Source organism: Pogoniulus pusillus, chromosome 20, assembly GCF_015220805.1.
Source record: "Pogoniulus pusillus isolate bPogPus1 chromosome 20, bPogPus1.pri, whole genome shotgun sequence".
NCBI lineage: Eukaryota > Metazoa > Chordata > Aves > Piciformes > Lybiidae > Pogoniulus > Pogoniulus pusillus.
This window is the reverse complement of record NC_087283.1, coordinates 8,287,247-8,305,553: the sequence shown is the minus strand read 5'-3', so window position 1 is coordinate 8,305,553 and position 18,307 is coordinate 8,287,247. Positions and strand designations below refer to the sequence as shown.

Genomic DNA, 18,307 nt, shown 5'->3' with positions numbered 1-18,307 from the left:
TCACACTGGAATTCCACATCTGCCCCTTTTACACCCCATCTACCCCAACACATCCCACCTGGGTTCTGCTGAAGTCTCCTCCCACCCCAGGTGTGGCCACTTTGCCCTCCCTGCCCACTCCCCTTTATAACCAGCACCAGGAACGGCAGTAGCTCCAAGTTTGCCCATCTGGGCAGAGGGATCCTCCTCCCATCGAGGCTGGTGAGTACCCATGGTGCACACTGGGTGAATGGTGGTGGTGGATCAAAGGCCGGGGGGCCTGGTGGCCCCCCGGTTAGCTAGGCAAAATTCTTCTGCTTTGGCTCTGAGGAGACCTTATTGTAGCCTTCCAGTGTTTGAAAAGGGTCTGCAAGAAAGGTGGTGAGGGACTTTTTAGGTTGCTGAGTAGTGCTAGGACTAGGGAGAATAGAGCAAAACTAGAAGTGGATAGATTCGAACTGGGTGCTAGGAAAAAGTTTTTCACCATGAGGGTGATGAGATGCAGAAGCAGATTGCTCAGGGAAGTGGTAGAAGCTCCATCCCTGGAAGCTTTTAAGGCCAGGGTGCATGGGGCTCTGAACAATCTGATCTGGTGTAGTCTGTCCCATGGCAGGGAGGCTGGAATTGGATGATCCTTGAGGTCCCTTCCAGCTCTCACAATTCCATGATTCTATATGTTTCAGATGGAGGTGTACCAAAGATCTATAAACTGACACCACTTCATATAGACATAGAAATTATTTTCTTCCTTTGTATTTTCTAACACACACACACTTTGCTTTCTGAGAGCCACAAATGGCCTCTCTTTCATAGGGTAATCACTTGTATAGGCTTCTCTCTTATGAGTCTAATTCTCCCCAGTGATTAGAGGTAGATTAGAGTACAACAGAGCTGGAGTTCATTTAGAGGATTCCCAGGACCCTCCTTCTCCTCCATGTACACCACTTGACATTCATCTACCCTGAATTTAATCTGATGTTCCCTTGCTCAGCCATGTACTTCTAGATAGGCTTTTCCATCTCATCATGGTCAGACTTCATCTTTTACCCCTCAAATAGTTTAGCACAATCGATAACATGTTCCCATCAGCCTGTCTCTAATCTCTTCTTATGACTTCTCAGTGTTTCCTAGGATTGATGCTAGACCCCAATCTATCTGCCAGGTGGAGTGACCCATACAGACCTACACCATTGGCAACTGCTGAAGTGCCTTGGAAAACAGCATTCCCTGCTAGGATGAGTGATGTGGGAAGAGAACTAGAAAGAAATTTCCTCTTATTCCTGGAAATAACTAGCAATTGTTCTTCAAGTCTGCAGACGTCTGGCTATTACATCATCCAAGGCTCTGGTGTTTCTAGCTAACAATCCCTAACAAAGGAGATGTATTTCCTTCAAGGAATTTCACCACTTACACATCTGATGCTAATTCTTATTGAGCCAAAATAAGAATAGGAATAAGTGGTTTACTTTTTCCCAGGCCACAAAACTTCCATTGACTGTGAAACTGAAATTTACTGCATGACAAATGCCTGCTTTGGTAATGAGTTAATAAAGTTGTTTCCTAAATAACAGCACAAGAAGCTACAGATGCAGACCTAAGAGAAGAATATAAATACAAGCAATGGTAGGGTTTGATCTGATTCTTTATTTATCACAGTATCTGAGAACTGAGGAAAATAATTGGTTCTCCCCAGCTGATAATTCTGAAATGTGGAAGTCAGCAAAGAGACAGCAAGAAGGGTGTTTTATGCTGCTTGGGAATTCTAAATCACCCTCTGAGACTGCAGCTTGGTTAACTGTCCCCAATTCCCCATCTCTGAGGCAGGGAGGGGGTTTCTTTCTTCACTTGCATGGGAGAAAGCAAAAATTTAGGCATTACAGTGGAAAATGCAGGAATTTGGATCAATGGTAGCCCTGCCCAAGCGTTGTGTTTATAAATCAAATGAGCCGGGAGCGTGGCCCTGGTGTGGCAGAGCTGTAAGCCCCATAGCACCTGAGTCTTTGGGATGGTCCTTAGGATCCAGACGCTGCCTGGGGGTACTGCTGAGAGCCACGCTTCCACTTGCCCCACCCTCTGAATCAGTCTCAGCAGAGTCTCTTGACAGGCAGAAAGTGTGGCTGAGCAAATAGCAGCACTGCGCCAGGAAAGGGAATGGAACACAATGTTGATTACTGTCTAAATATTGTCCCCTTTGATGTGAGCAGGTCTGTGTTTGGGAAGGATTGAGTACTCTTTTCTCACAGTTTGAGGCACATCATGAGTTATTTTGTGTTCTTGCTGTTGTGAACATTATCTTGTTACAGCCCATTGCAAAGGGCTAAGTAAGGTAAAGGGCAGGGGAAGGTGTCAGGATGCAGATGCCCTATGGCCAGCAGCCTGATGAAAAATGCCTCCACCACAGAACACAGCCATCAGCTGTCTGCCAGTGTTTCCACTGGGTGTGGAGGGCAGGAGGGCCAAGGGAGCCTTTGCTCTCCCTTTCTGCACTACCCTGACCAAGCAGCACTAAGAGGCAGTGAAAGAGTACAGGTGAGACTGCTGTCCGGGGAGGATCTCTCTGCAGTGCACCATCCCTCCTTGCTCCTTTGTTGAACTGGAGAAGCTGACATTCCAGTTTTATTCCTGCCTGGGAATGTTTGGATGCTAGGAGGCTGCAAGCCATACCACCCCAAGGCCAGGGATTTGTTTCTGGTTTGCTTGATTTATAACCCCCAAGCTTGAGCAGGCCTGCTGTTGATCCTGGGTTCTTTGCTATCCACCGCACTGCCTAAGTTAACATTGTCTCCCATGAAAATTGACAAGGAAACATCCTCCCTGCCTCAGGAATGGGATGATAGGAGCAAACAGGGTAATATAACAAATAGGATGATAAAGTCAAGACTAGTGGACTTGCAGACATAAGGAGCCTGGTCAAAGTTGTACTCAATCTCTGCCACACTTCCACGGCGCCCTGTATTTAAATATTGTATTTTGGATGTAAACCTCCTTTTTCTTTTTGTTCCACCACCCCTTCTCTATCGTTTATTTGCATTTTCTTTTTTTTCCTCAGCATCTGTTACAGGAAAATATCAGTTGGTGTCAGTGCCACTCAGGATCAGACTGAGACAAGCAGTGCTCTGCTACGTCAGTGCTCTTCAGAGGTTTTCCACATTTGGATGCAGCGTGGATCTGGGATAAATTGCTCTTCTCCATCTTCTTTTTGTGCCCCTGCAATAGAAAACAGAAAGCATCAGCTTGCAATAAATTCACAGATGTGTTAAGTAACACACAATGGAGATCCTTTCAGCAACCTGTCAGAAGGAGAAGACTACACTGGGAATAGGAAAGGACTGTCTGCCTCTGCTGAATTTGGCAGATTGGATGTTACAGCTGCTCCCCAATCTATCACAACCTCATTTATCTGCTTCGGCCCCATCCTCTATCCTGCCTCTGCAGCAGGCAGTGGTTGTGCAAAGGCACGTGGAAGGATAAGGGGCTTCAGCCCCTCCAGGAGTGCTGGAGCTGCAAGAACAACACCAGTGCTGAGCAAAGTTTCTGAGAGTTTGAGGATTTTGGCAGGTATTGTAACAAAGAGAAGAGAAGCTTTCAGCTCATGCAGGGACCATTTTCTTAACCACAAATAAATCAGATATTTGGCAGATTCTGGGTTGCCACCCTCCAGAAAGAACAACATCTGACTGGCTGTGTCAGGATCAAGTGCAGTGGACAAAGGGAAGAAAAAGGACATAGCTATGGTTCCAAGCCTGCAGGAAGCATTTTTGTGCCATGCTGAAGACTTGGGCTGGTGTGCCCTCAGCAGAGCTATTCAGAGATATGTTTTTCATGGCCAGAGATCATTTTCTTCTGAATAGGAAAGCCCAGAGATGAAAAGGTCTTTATTTACAAGTGTTGGAGCAGAGAGGTTGCGAACTGCCTCCCTGAGCCAGCAAAGATTCCACTCTTGGGGTGGGAGCTGAGTGGGATGTCAGCAATACTGGGTATGCTCCTGAGAATGAACCACTGCACTTTATCCCTGACGATTCTGGCCCCTTTTGCTCTGTCACTGGCAGCCTGTGAATTATGACTGCATAAACCCATAGGAATAACAGAAATGTAGTTGAATCCTACTTTTCATTTATCCCACACGTGCCTGACGTTTAACCATCTCTTGAAATGAGTTTTCAGGGTAGCCCACGGAACTTGGAAAGTTGTGGGGCACACATGAGATGGTCAGGGAGAGGAGTGCAGCAACACCAACTTCCTTTGCACAAGCAGCAATAAGACCCTGTGAGTACTTCCAGCTGTCCAGGCTGGCAAAACCCAGAAGCACCCACTGATTCTGTTTTGGGACATTTAACCAGGAGCCATGTTTTTAAAGCTTTCTCTCTGAAGGAAAAAAAAAATATCTGAAAGATTCCTTAAACAAGTGAAACTCCATTAATGGGAGCCTTCCTCCAGTTAGTCCTACACACTGGGACAAGCGTGTCTAGCTGGGAGTCTTGCCACTTCACTCCCTTCCATGTAGAAATAAGGGAAAGGTTGAGAACTGAGGTTGTGAATCCCTGCTGTACCCCTGTAAAGTAATAATAGCAGCATCAGTAATAGCTCTTAAATCAGGAGGACTTGCTGCAGCCTACTCCCACGAGGCTTGCATGACAGTGTTTAGCATTGAAGGGAATGACATGTTCCCAGCAAGAACATTCTCATTTGCATTATGGCAGGACATGGAGAGCAGAGTTGGACTTGAAGTGTTGAGCAAACCTGATGTGACAACATGGTCCTTGTTTCTATAGTGTGCTTAGACTAAGCTAGCCCTTTTCAGACCCTGCTCCAAGTGAAAGCTGTGTGAAACTGCACACGCAACATTGCAGCAAGGAAGGGAAGTATAAAAGCATGAGAGAAAAGGAGGCAAAAAAAAAAAACATTTGAACCATCATTGACTCCAGAATTCCTGTAAGCCCTCAGCTTCCCTCATTTGTTTCTAATGAAATTTTAGGCTATTCTGTTAATTGCCAGGACACATAATGAACTCTTGTATGATTAATGCCATTGCTTTCTATTAAAAATAAAAAATCCAAATCAGGTTGAAAATTTGGGTTTCTGTGTAAACTTTGTTAGTGATGAGTATCTTGTTAAGATGCAGACAAGAAATAAGCTGACATGTGTTCCGTTAGCCAATGTGTGAATGCAGAGCCCAAAGGACACATAATGAACTCTTGTATGAGTAATGTCATTGCTTTCTATTAAAAATAAAAAATCCAAATCAGGTTGAAAATTTGGGGTTCTGTGTAAACTTTGTTAGTGATTAATACCTTATGCAGGTAAAAAATAAGCTGACATGCGTTGCGTTAACTGCCATGCAAGTGCAGAGCCCAAAAGACACATAATGAACTCTTGTATGATTAATGTAATTGCTTCCTCTTAAAAATAAAAATCCAAATCAGGTTGAAAATTTGGGTTTCTGTGTAAACTTTGTTAGTGATTAATATCTTATGCAGGTAAGAAATAAGCTGACATGCATTGCGTTAACTGCCATGCAAGTGCAGAGCTCAAAAGACACACAATGAACTCTTGTATGACTAATGTCATTGCTTTATATTAAAAATAAAAAATACCAATCAGGTTGAAAATTTGGGTTTCTGTGTAAACTTTGTTAGTGATTAGTATCTTGTTAAGATTCAGGCAAGAAATATGCTGACATGTGTTTTGTTAGCCTCCATGCCAGCACAGATCCCAAAAGATGTGGAGGAAGACATCAGTATCAAACCAAGCGATGGTTTCCAACTATAGGCTAAACTATTCTGGGGGTAGCTATTCCTGGTTGTGCAAAATGATAAAAACCCATGTTCTTATGAAAGTGCAGCCTCCAGTTTGTAAGCAGGCCAGTGTGCAGATCCAAATCCCTCTCCAGTGGAGAGCAATGACTCATTAACTTCAACATGGCTTGGAGCTGTCACTTAGCTGGGAAACTCCTTAAGGCGAGGACGAGGTTTTACATATGTGCAATTTGCAAAATGAATGTTAGCATTTTGTTTCTGTAGGTAGAAATCAAAAAGGAGGGAAGCAGATCTATTCCCAGGAGATGGAAAAAGGAGGAGAAAAAAATGTTTATAGAAAACAATTAATTCTCCTCCTGGGATGGACATTTCAAAACGGAGGAGCCACTTAATGATTTTCAAGAGCACAATTCCCACAAGTGATAACAGGATTTCACTTTTAATTTAGCTTTATACCTTTAAAAATGCTTCCTCTAATTCTGAAGCTGTTCTTATGGCTATGAAGTGTGTGCACACACAGCAGAAGGATAATGTGCTATACTCATTAAAACAACCAGAGAATATTACTCATTTTAAAGAAACAATTCAATGTTTTTGCCTTGTGTTCAGCTTGAAGGCTGCCTAATAATAATTTTAACTACAGGAAACAAGTAAATTTTTTTTCAATGGCTCTTTTTAAAGTAAAATAAAATAGAAAATTAAGATCTCTATCTTTTACTGCAGGAAATATGCCATTAAATACAGCAATGCACAAATTGCAGGCAACAAAAAGTAGGTTCATCATAAACTATAATGCAATAATTTTCTGCTTGTCAGAAACCACCAGGATGCAACACAGGAAAAGTTTTCATTCTTAATGATATTTCAACTTCTATACTGTGATTTTTTTTAAAGTGCAACTGCTATCTACAACCTGGGTGATAATCTAACACCTTCTCTAGTGTTTCATCACTATGACCCACTGGTTCTTAATGTTATTTTGCCCTGAGAAGAATATTTTTTCTACTGTTCAATTTTTCAATGGTGGCAGCTCATGTGTTTGATTTCTGACTGATTTTTTTGTTTTCCAGATTGGGAGTTCTGTGCTTAGGAGAAATATTTTGCCACCGTTGTTATTCAGCATCTAAATTTCATTTTGGTGTTAATGGATTTTTAAGGAGTGAAACTGAAGAACAGAAGCAGCATATATTTTTATGAAAGCTATACAGCCTTGTATAGCTCCCATCTACAGCCTAACATTCATCATCATCTCCCTGCTGCTTTACAACCGCTAATGTTATTGCTCCCTTCTTTTTATTTCACTAGGTAGAAATATTAATGAGAGATCATTTCCCTGCTTTTGTAAGAACCTCTCTCACGTTGCTTGTTCAGTGGATAAAACCTCAAAAGTTAGCAAGCAGCAAGACCACTGCTGAAACCCCACACTCGGGCTTTCAGCTCTGCAAAGGCACAAAGCAAGCTTCACATTTCACCCTTGTTCCCTGGTTTTGCTTTAAGCTACCCTGACTTTCAGAAGGACGGCTTCTTCCTACGCTGTGCTTTCACCATCAAAGGACCTGATACAGTTATAACTAGAGACACATCACAAAAAAATCCCAACCAACTCAAAACATAAAAAAACAACCACCCACAACCAACCAACCAAGCAAACTGATCAAACACCAGCAAAAAATTGTTCTTACACATCAGACTTCCTGGGATGTTTTCCCCCCACTCTCGCTGCACTACTTACTTGTAATTACGTCTGGGGCCATTCCTTCCTATTCCACAGGATAAACTGGAATATACTGCTCTGCAGTTTTGTCTCTAGCTCTTTAAACACTAGAGACCTTATAAGCAAACAACCTTTTTTTCCCCCCCTGCCTGTTATGAAATTTTAATGATCTTTCAAGGCTCTCAAAATCAAACCAACTTTCTTCCCTCCCCCTACCCCAACAACTTGGCTTCTTTATACCTTTTGTTTCAGAACTGTGCCCAAACTAAATATACTAAACCAGGAGGGAACTAGAGCTTTAAAATAAGGGTTAAAGTGGCCCTTGTTTCTCCGCATCTCTTCCCATTCCCGGTAAACTGATGGATTATGCTTGGGGAGCGTTGGAAAAAGCAGGTTGGGGAGTGGAAACTGGAGCATAGATGCCGTCTCTGGACAGAGAGAGTCCTCAGAAGGGGTTTCATGGAGGGGGATGAGAGTGCCAGTGTACACCAAACAGCTTTGTGATGGATGTGTTTATCCTTAAAACTAAGCTCCCATTCAACACTGCAATAGCCAGGCTCGGGCAGGAGGATGGCAGAAGTGCGTCGGGCAAAGAGCGGGTGTATGTTAAGGAGCCTTGTTTAAGCGCTCCCTGATGTGTCAGTGCAACAGTTTATATTAAAAGTGAGCTGTAGACCTTAAGAATTACCTTAAGGAATCCCAAAAAAAGGGCTTTATTTTGCTGGGAGAGAGGACAACCTTCTTTTGCAGCCTTTCCCACCTCGAGACACAGCCGGACTCAAAGGACCGCAATGTACTGACTGGGAAGCCAGGAGGTGATGATAAATGCTGTAAAAGAAGTAAAATGCCTGGTTACTCCCTGTTGCTGGAGTGTATTTTCTCAACTCACAACCTTCCTGGAGATCATAGATAGTGCCCTAGACTCTGCCTTGTAGTTCTTGTGGATTCACTTCTCCTCAACACCTCCAGTTCCATAGTGTTTGACTCCTCTATAACACCTACTGCACCCGATCCTGCGTTGCCCAGATGTAGATAGAAATTGCAGTCTGTCTGAGCAGTTCTTATTTTATGTCAAGTGCTTTTAGCCACAGATGCCATTAGGAGAGCTAGCTGAGAGTCCTTAAAATATTGTCTTCTACCCTTGAGCAAAGCACTCATTGCAATCAGAGTTAACAGGTTGTAGCCCAAATTGCTTCGCTTCTGATGTCTGATGAGTACTAGCACAAAACATGACCTGACTGGAGGCTGGTAGGAGCTAAACTTTGTTGCACCAAGCCACGGAGCCCTCTGGGCTTCCAAAGGCAGGTTTTGTGGAAGGCTGATGTGCAACACTTGATTAATAGAGATGTGGGAAGTGTGCTAGGAATTTCACAGCATTAAGGAGTATTATGTGAGGAAGAAGTTCATCACCATGAGAGTGGTGAGAGCCTGGAATGGGTTGCCCAGGGAGGTGGTTGAGGCCCCATCCCTGGAGGTGTTTAAGACCAGGATGGATGAGGCTGTGGCCAGCCTGATCTAGGCTAGGGTGTCCCTGCCCATGGCAGGGAGGCTGGAATTAGATGATCCTTGTGGTCTCTTCCAACCCTGACTGATTCTGTGATTCAGTGCTGTCTCGCAATAAGGAAATTTGACTTAAATGTGCTTGGCTTCAGAGGAAGATGTTTGGTGGCTGTTCTGTGTATGCTTTTTATTGTCCTAATCAGTCCATTGGTACATGGATGGAGAAGAGAAGGAACAGCTATAGGAAAAATCATGGAAGCACTGAATGCACTGGATTGGAAGGGATCTCTGGAGGCCATCTCTCCCAACCCCCAAAATCAAGAGACAGCATCTGGGACAAGAAAGAGAGGAAGAACTAGAGGTGGTAGGGTATGACATAGGCTGGAACCTAGAGGTTTGAGGGATATTCAAGAAGACTCAGAACATCCCCATTGCAAACAAGTTGGGGAGATAAAATGCATCCCATGAAGGGGAGTTGTGCTTCTGAATTGCCTCTAAACCTGTTTTTTAGCTTTTAAAACCTCTGCAAGGGGACAGTGCAGAGCTGAGCAGTGCCGAGGGCTGGCCTGGGAACAGGCTCTGGGTTAGGATTTGCACACGTCAGTAACTCACTCCCACGGCCCTGGGCAGCATTGTTCTCTAAAAGCAGACATGTTTCCTTCCAAGTAGCAGACATGGAAAGAAAAACACACACAAAAACAAATCATCTCATCCTTCCTTCTCTGCATGGCGAGCAGCCCGCTCCTGCTTGTCACTGAGGGTTGAAGTGGATGTGGTCCCAGTTTCACAGAGGACGTGGTAGGATGAAGAAGTCTCCCAAGTTCCTTTTCCCTGGAAAATCCAGTCCTGAGGATGACCAACCCTACCAAGCTTTCTCCTTGACCTTTCCTGTATGCATCTTCCTGTGAACAGCCCATCTCAGCACAACTCAGGCAGGCATGGGATGCTTGGGGCTTTTCTGTGTGTAATTTCTCTTTCAGTTCTGTTGGGAAGGATCTGAATTAGCTCATGGCTCTGTCACAGTTCTCTAATATTGAGATGTCTGGGGCTCTTTAGCCTGGAAAAGACTGAGAGGGGATCTTATAAATGCATATAAATATCGAAAGGGTGGAAGTCATGAAGGTGGGGCTGGGCTCTTTTCAGTGGTGCCCAGTGATAGGATAAGGGGTCATGGGCAGAAACCAGAACACAAGAGGTTTGAGTTGAACTTAAGGACAAATTTCTTTACTTTGAGGGTGATGAAGCTCTTGAGCAGACTGCTCAGAGAAGTTGTGGAGCCTCCTTCTCTGGAGACTTTCAGAACCTGCTTAGACATGCTCCTGTGCAACCTGATCTAGGTGAACCTGTGTTAGCAGTGGGGTTGGGCTAGATGATCTCCAGAGGTTCTTTTCAATCCCTGCCATTCTATGAGTCCATGGTGCAGTGCAAGCTCACTGCCTCTCTGTGAGCTTTGGAGCTCCCCTGATGTCTTTCAGGGGGTTGGGGCTGCAAGGCTATGGCTGGAAAGAAATAAAAAGCAGCAGAAACAGCCACTGGCTATCGCAGCCATCCTCTTGAGCTGCATTCATCATGCCCTGAAGACACTGAAGCACTGGATAATGCCGTGAAGATAAGAGGTGCTGGATGTTTTGAATGGGATAAACCCATCCTTTGCTGTAGGATATTCACCACTTGTTGCTCTGGCTCTGTTATCTGTCCCTCCTTGGCTATTTTGTTAAGCTCTCCCTCCTCACAAACTAACCAGTAAATCATAACAGGCTGAGAACACAGTTGGGCATCTGTCCTGCTGCTGGGGCTTTTGGCCGTGTCGAGATCGTTAAACGGGCCTGGCTCTGCGCAACCTGACAAATACGAGGTGAACTTTACCCCCGGGGTCTGCCACCTTCACACAACAAGGGCACATATTCCACAGCTGGGGAGCTGTTATTCGACTCAGACTGTACCATAGGTCAGAATTTATGGCTTTGTTATTATTCTGTTTGTGAGCTTTACGGCTACGCGGGTCCCGCGGGAACCCGCAGCACTTTCGCTCGGCCATGTCAGTCAGGCATTCCCAACACACCGAGGAGGAAGCATTGAAAATGCTGGGAATATCCTGTCTAACACTGTCTCTCATCTCTCTGACCCTCAGGTACGGGCCAGACTTTGTTTGCACCCAACATCAGAGGAAACTGATAAAGGGCATAAGAGGAACATGGAGGGGGAGCAAACGGCAATGAACACTCAGCAGCGTTGCTGCCAGACACCTCTGCTGCCCTGTTTGTTCCCTCTAACGACACATGTCCCAAATTTCCTGATCATAACAGTCATCATGTTGCACTCAGTGTTTTATTGCCCTCTGATGTTGAGCCAGGAGCTTCACAATGGGAGTTAACCTGATATTAATGAGCTTAACCACTCCAGTTCATCTGCTGACTCCTCAGAGTGTTAATGGCTTTTGGGGTGGGGGGAGCGCAGAGGGATGTTTTCTCTCACAAAGTGTAAACACACCACACTGCCCAGGTTCATTCTGAGCCACTGACAGCAGTGACAACATCTCAAAAGTTTTGCTTTTTGTCTGTGGGTGCCCATTCTTTGTCAGAGACAGTGGTGTGGGGTAAAGTCTCTGGGGTGGGAGCCTTTCTCACACACATGCAATGGATGATTGGCTGGCAGTGAGCATCTGTCAGGCTTCTTTGTGGGGCCAGGAGAGTAAGCAAACCTCTCTGCTCCAATGTAGATTATTGAGCTGCTGACATGGTGCCATCTTCTGCTGATACTCAAGATGAAAAACCCACTGACCAAGACCAAATCATCCAGCATGGTTAGCTGCTTCTCAGAAATGCTTCTGTTGGGATGTCTGATCCACATGCATGAGTACAGTCCTCAAGGACCACCAATGTCATAGAACCATAGAATCAACCAGGTTGGAAGAGATCTCCAAGATCATCCAGTCCAACCTAGCACCCAGCCCTGTCCAGTCAACCAGACCATGGCACTAAGTGCCTCATCCAGTCCTTTTTTAAACACCTCCAAGGATGGTGACTCCACCACCTCCCTGGGCAGCCCATTCCCCACTATCCACAACCAAAAACTAACAGTGTCAGTTTCATCACATCCCTTGCTAGGAACATCCAGCCATGGACCAGGTTATCTGATGGAGATGTTGGAGGCCAAGTCTGAAATCTTTACTAGAGCCACTGGCTCCCAGTCAGGACAGTAAAATCCAGACCTCCAGGAGCCATCTCGTTTAACAGCCATTGTGGTAAAGGCAACAATGGCATCACATTTTACAAGAGCTGGGATTTGACATTCCTCACATTTGGACACAGAAAATATCCCAGCAATGTCATCCTCTCACTGCCTGTCCATCCTGGATGCACAAGGGTGTGCAGATACACATAACTGCCATTGGGATCCACAAACATGGGTCTAGTGAGCCTTGCAATTACACATCAGACTTAGAACCCATAGATAATAATAAAGATGTAACTCCTGAGATACAGTGATATGGTTTTTCTGTAGCACAGGCTAAACTGTCTAACCATTCTTTAGTTTTTGTTTCCCCCCCCCTATCTGAAGAAATTATTCCCTCCTCCACCTGTCCAGGGAATATATCATCTTAATTCAGCATACTTCAGCTCCTGCTGGGCAAGGGGAATGGGATATCCCCAAGGAAAGGCCAAAGCACAAGTCCTTTAACCTAATAAGGCAGGCAAGGCTACAAAGGCATCTACAATTCCCCTCGATTTTTCTCTGGGGAGGCAGGTGCTGTCTGTCTTTGGGCAGCACAAATGTTTGACACAGCCATGACTCTATGTTGCTGCTTTCCTTTGCTGCTGCCTGTTTCTGCATCATGGCAATTGCTGGCTCCCCCTACCCAAGTGGCTGAGATCTTTGACAGTAATCAGTCAGATCACTTATGATGGTTGAGTTAAGGCAACCACAACCTGCTTCCCATACGTGCCACTAGTACTGAGGATGACCCTATAAGCCATATTCTTGATGATAGACTGGGCTGCATACACCAAAGGTTATTAACAGCCATAGGAAGCCAGGACTGCTCTGTTTGTCTTGAGTCACCACCTCAAAGTCCCCAGAAGCACATGGGATCACTGAATCACAGAATGATAAGGGTTGTAAGGGGCCTTTGGAGATCATCAAGTCCAAGGGGATCATAAGAGAGAGAAGCACCAAAGCAGGGAACATTTCTGCTATGAAAATGGCAATGGGAAAGGTTTGCCAAGGACTTGAGGCAGTGGTAGTGAGAGAACTGAACATATTCAGTGTCCCCAGAGTCTGTGGTGTCTTCCACATGAACTGATAACTCACACCCAGGCTTTTATGAGATGAAAGGAGCTGCTGGAAAGCATTTCCCCATCTTGTCAAGGATGTTAATGCAAATGTCCCGTGGTCAGGACAAGTTTTGCAGCCCCACGTGCCAGGGACAGTGGTCAGCAGAGTTCCCAGAGCCTGAAAATGCCCACCTGAAGAAGGGGCAAGGGATAAAGGTCAGCACTGCTCTCCTAAGAAGTGTCATTTGCTTTATAGAGACAAAAAAGTCCACTACATAAACAATTCTCTGCACTAGGGGAATTTCTTTCTTTCAGAAGCTCTGAATAAGGGAGCCAAGAATTTCAAAAAGGAAAAAAAAAATAGAAGGAAGTTGCAGATAACCTTCAGCTCTGATTTTGTGGGCAGGGACTGAACCAACATGATATACTTTTCTGACAGCACACAGAAAGGCAGAACAGGGCAGGAAGAAAGGGGGATCTGACTTCACACATTTAATCTTAATGATTTTATCTTAATAATCTGAATCACATGCTCCTTGCACAAAAATAACAGAATCATAGAATCATTTGGTTTGAAAAAGATCTTTAAGATCAAGTCTAACTCCATCTATCCATTATCGAACTCCATCAAATCTGGTGCTAAGCTGTGTCACTCAGTGCCACATCTCTGCAGCTTTTAAACACCTCCAGAGAGGGTGATTCAACCACCTCCCTGGAGAGCCTGTTCCAGTGTCTGAGAACCCTTTGAGCAAAGAAGTCTCTTCTAATACATGACCTAAATCTCCCTTGGTTCAACTTTAGGCTATTTCCTCTTATCCTTTTGCTTCTTGGGAGAAGAGACCAACTCCCACCTGACTCCTACCTCCTATCAGGGAGTTTTTAGAGAGTCACAAAGTCTCTCTCCAGCCTCCTTTTCTCCAGGCTGAACAACCCCTGTTAAAAATGCTCAGTCAGTAGCCACTCAGATGCCTGCATATGGATTTGTGCATATGAGTGATAGAGAAGCACCGCAGGGTAGAGCCTCATTGTTGAAGCCCAGCTCCCTGCTTGGCCACGTAAATTAATCCTTGTGGGCGCTTGGATTTGCACTTCACACTCTCAGCGAAATGTTAGACGCTTGTGTGCTGCAGGAGAGGGAGGAAAAGCAGCATGTCGCCTGGCAGTTTGGGGTGACCCGGTGTTATTTTGGTCCTGGCACCCCCCAGACCCACTCACATTTCTTTTTACTCCTCGTTACATCCTGTGCAAATTCCTTTTGGTCTGAGAGTTTCCATTCTTGAGCTCAGTCCAGAGGTGAGCGCTCGCTGGTGAAAGTTTGTTCTAAATTGATTTAACTATTTAAAACAAGTTACTCATTGCTGAATAAATACGCCTTTTCCCCTTGCAAATGTGTTTCCCTGATTCCCTCTTCCAAAGGGAGCAGCAGGGATATAGTAAAATATTTTAGAGAGAATAGCTTGGTTGATAGCAAGGGAGCTAAACGAAAGAGAAACAAAGAAAGCAAACAGGATATTTATGGCAACTCGAGAGAGCTCTCTGTATGGAGCCATTAAAAATAGCCCTCGAATGAACAATATTGGCTTTCTGCTCTACTCCCAAATACAGAGGACAACCTTTGAAAGAGGCATGTGCACATCCAGGACTTGTGTGGGTAATTGTGAACTGGCAGGTGAAAAGACATAATTCTGAGCACGCTCTTAGCCCATGTAAAAAGCAGCTTGGCTGGGTAACACACGCTGGTTTGTTTTCATATGTGGCTTCATCATTCACTCTGCATTTCCTTGGAGAAAGCTCGTGGCTCTTCAGGGGGGAAAATAGAGGTAGCAACATTAGGCAGCTCTAGGGATGTTTTTTTTTTCCTGCTTCAGATTTTGAGCCTCTATCCTTCGTTCTGGAAAAGTGTCCCACAAGAAAAAACTAAAGCAATTTACTGTGGCTTTAATCTTCTAAACAAATACAAAATACAGGTTCACATAGCTTGCAAGTGTATCTTAAGATCAGTAAACCACGGGTTTTTTTCCCCCCAGTTTAGGCATCTTTGGTTTGCAGTGACTAGAATCTTGCTGCATTAGCAAATTTCACCTCCAGCAAATGCCTCCAAAAGGATCCTACGTTGCCCAAGTGTTCCTTTTTCTGCCAAAAAATAAACTTCTGCATCTCCTTTTGCACCCAAGCATTCGCTACTGGTGCAACCTCAGCTCTTCCACTGCTGGTCAGGAACGTGCCGAAGGAAAGTATTGCCTGAGATACATCTTCCTTAGACAGCTTTGTCCTCTCTGCTCTTTTCTCCAGCGAAGGTATCAAATACTGCTTTAGAAAGCTGGTTTGAACAAGCCAGGCAGTGTTTCAGAAGTCATTCTATTTTTCCAGCTGAATTTACCTTCTTCTTCTTCTTTTTTTTTTTAAACATAAATGGCTTCATTAACGGCAATTTGCAGATCTGTTAAGATGTAGGTGGTCTGATGCCTTAAATATGACTGTACATGTTCCACTCCACCACTCTGAAAAGAGCTTCAGCGGGATACAACACAAGGAATTACCATCCAATTCCCTGTTTTTCTTCCCTCTTTTTCTGCCTTTCTGCTTTCAAAACCAGCTGTGTCACAGATCGTCCTCCCCTCCCTTTGCTCCTCTGACCTCTTATTCTGCAATCCCCTTGGATTCCCTCCAGGGAGGGCAAATATTCCCTCCACCTTTCCCCAGAATTGTATGTTCCTTTAACCTTGGAACAGTCTTTAGCCACTAAAAATAGCCTCCCAACTCCAAACTTCGCCGGCTTTTCTAGTGCCACAACTGCAGTCTGACATTCTGTTCTCCTCAGTGGATCACATGCACCGTCCCTGCCTCCTTGCCAGGCCTGACAGACGTACAACGTGTCACCAGAGTTTTAAACAAGACTCCCAGTGGCCAGACATCTCTGGAAAAAAAAATGTATGTGTAAAAGAAAGCAATGCTGCATAAAGAAGGTTTTTCATGTAAAGAGCAACTGAGGAAAAAAAAAAATTACAGACTCATGGAAATTAGAAATGGAAAATTGATTAGGTCATCCAGGCTATTTCTTGGCCAGTTCTGGATAATCCCCTGTGGCATTGGTTGGTTTAAAAGCCTTCTACCTTCTATCAGTACCTAAGAAGATTATTCACAACCTTTGTTATTTCTAATGGAGGTAGCTCCAACCATACAGTGACACTCTTGAACTTCCTTGTCTACTTGCCCCCATGTTCTGCTCCACTGTGATGTTTTGCTGAGCCCCAATCCTGCTCCTTATCACAAACCTTTATGTTTCTCCATCTAAGCACCTGCCACAGGGTGTCTGTGAAAACTATGTTTAAGTCTGTGTATGCAACAACCCCATTCCTTCATTCTTCTCCTAGGGCCTGGACAAGCTGTGAGCATGAGCTGCTGCAGGATTCACAGATTCTTCTTAAAGCAAAATGCAGATGCAAAAAGAATGTCTGCCTCTCTGTATGTCTGGAAGGAAACTGATTTAATTGTAGTACAGCCACGAGTGATCTATAACTAGCAACACAGGAAGAGACAGCTACATTAGGAATTCTTTACTATGAGGGTGGTGGAACACTGAAACAGGTTGTCCAGGGAGGTGGTGGAAGCTCCATCCTTGGAGACAATCAAGGTCAGGCTTGATGGGGCTCAAAAAACCTGACCTAGATGAGGATGTCCCTGCTTACTATAGTGAGGAATGGACTAAATGATCATGAAAGGTCTCTTCTAACCCAACATATTCTATGCCTCTATGTAGAGATGATGCCTGATTTGAGGCACAGATGGAAGGCAAAACTGAGTTCCCCAAATGCTCCCTTTGGCATTAGTATCATTGTTCTCTGCCTCACCACACCATTGCCTGAGATCAGTCACTTTGCTTGCATTTTGGAGTGATAAAAGGATTCTGTTATTCAAGAGCACCACAGTGGAAGAGGGGGTGAAGAAAAGCAAATCTGAGAACTTCACACAGTGGACAGCTGTGACAGGTTGGTGGTCTGCTGTGGTTAAATGTTCTCTCTCTGGGTTTCCTTGCTGCTGGGAGAAAATCCTCAGAGCTGACAGCCCGCAGCTCCAAGTAAAACCATTTGTATCATCGTCCTGGTAGCACCATATATCACTTTCATTTGAGAACTGTCCTCACAGTCCCTGCTTGTTTCTGATCAATACTTCACTATGAATTAAAGTGAACAGAACAAATGGAGAAGATTTATTAACCCTGCTGATATGTTAAAAGCATTCTGTCAAAGAATTTGAAAAATGCTTCTCATATTTAGTGTTCAGAGACAGAAAATCCCTTTTGAGAAAGGAAAGGTATGTAAAATACATCAGTACCTCGGTGTGGAAATCCAGGCCTGGCTCACTCCATACATTACTGATGAATAGGTATTATTGAAAGCTGCATGTGGTTCTTAGCCGGCAGAGCAGCTCCACATAAGAAGGAGAAAGCAATTGTCAGCACTCAAGGAGAACCACTGGTCACATCTTTGAGGGAGCTGAGAGAATGGGCGGCTTTAAGACGGTAAAACACAAGATTAATGGAATTGGGAGAAGCTGTTGACAGACTTTCTTGAGGGGAATGAAATTGGAAAGTGATACTTGTTGGGACGCGGCCCTTGGAAATTTGCAGCCGCCTAAAGCTACCCACGGAGCTGCTCCCTGTAATAAAAGTAGGCTCGGAAAAGAAAGGAGGATTTGAGCGGCGTGTCAGAAAGTCGCTGCTGGAGCGTGACTCCTGGGAGCGCATCGCCATGCGGCGAATGAACCGCAGAGCGCGAGGCACGGAGCGCGATGCGCTGAACGGATCCAGCACGATGCGCTGAGCGGATCCAGCGCGATGCGCTGAGCGGATCCAGCACGATGCGCTGAGCGGATCCAGCACGATGCGCTGAGCGGATCCAGCACGATGCACTGAGCGGATCCAGCACGATGCGCTGAGCGGATCCAGCGCCACGCACTGCGCTCCAGGGCAGTCATCACCTTCAGCAGCCTCATCAGAAAGCAATAACCAACGTCAGCTGCCACCTTCTTCCGAAGCCTTTCCTCAAAGGCTGGGCCAACAGGAGGTGCAATTAGGGATGTCT

The 18,307-nt window shown here is 44.9% G+C and overlaps 1 long non-coding RNA gene across 1 annotated transcript; it reads left to right on the top strand.

The window, feature by feature from the left end:
• Nucleotides 1–164: 164 nt before the first annotated feature.
• LOC135184368 (uncharacterized) lies at nt 165–5,410 on the top strand. Its single transcript, XR_010305997.1, has 2 exons — nt 165–201; nt 3,029–5,410. It is a non-coding gene; the product is annotated as an uncharacterized LOC135184368 (long non-coding RNA).
• Nucleotides 5,411–18,307: the final 12,897 nt, after the last annotated feature.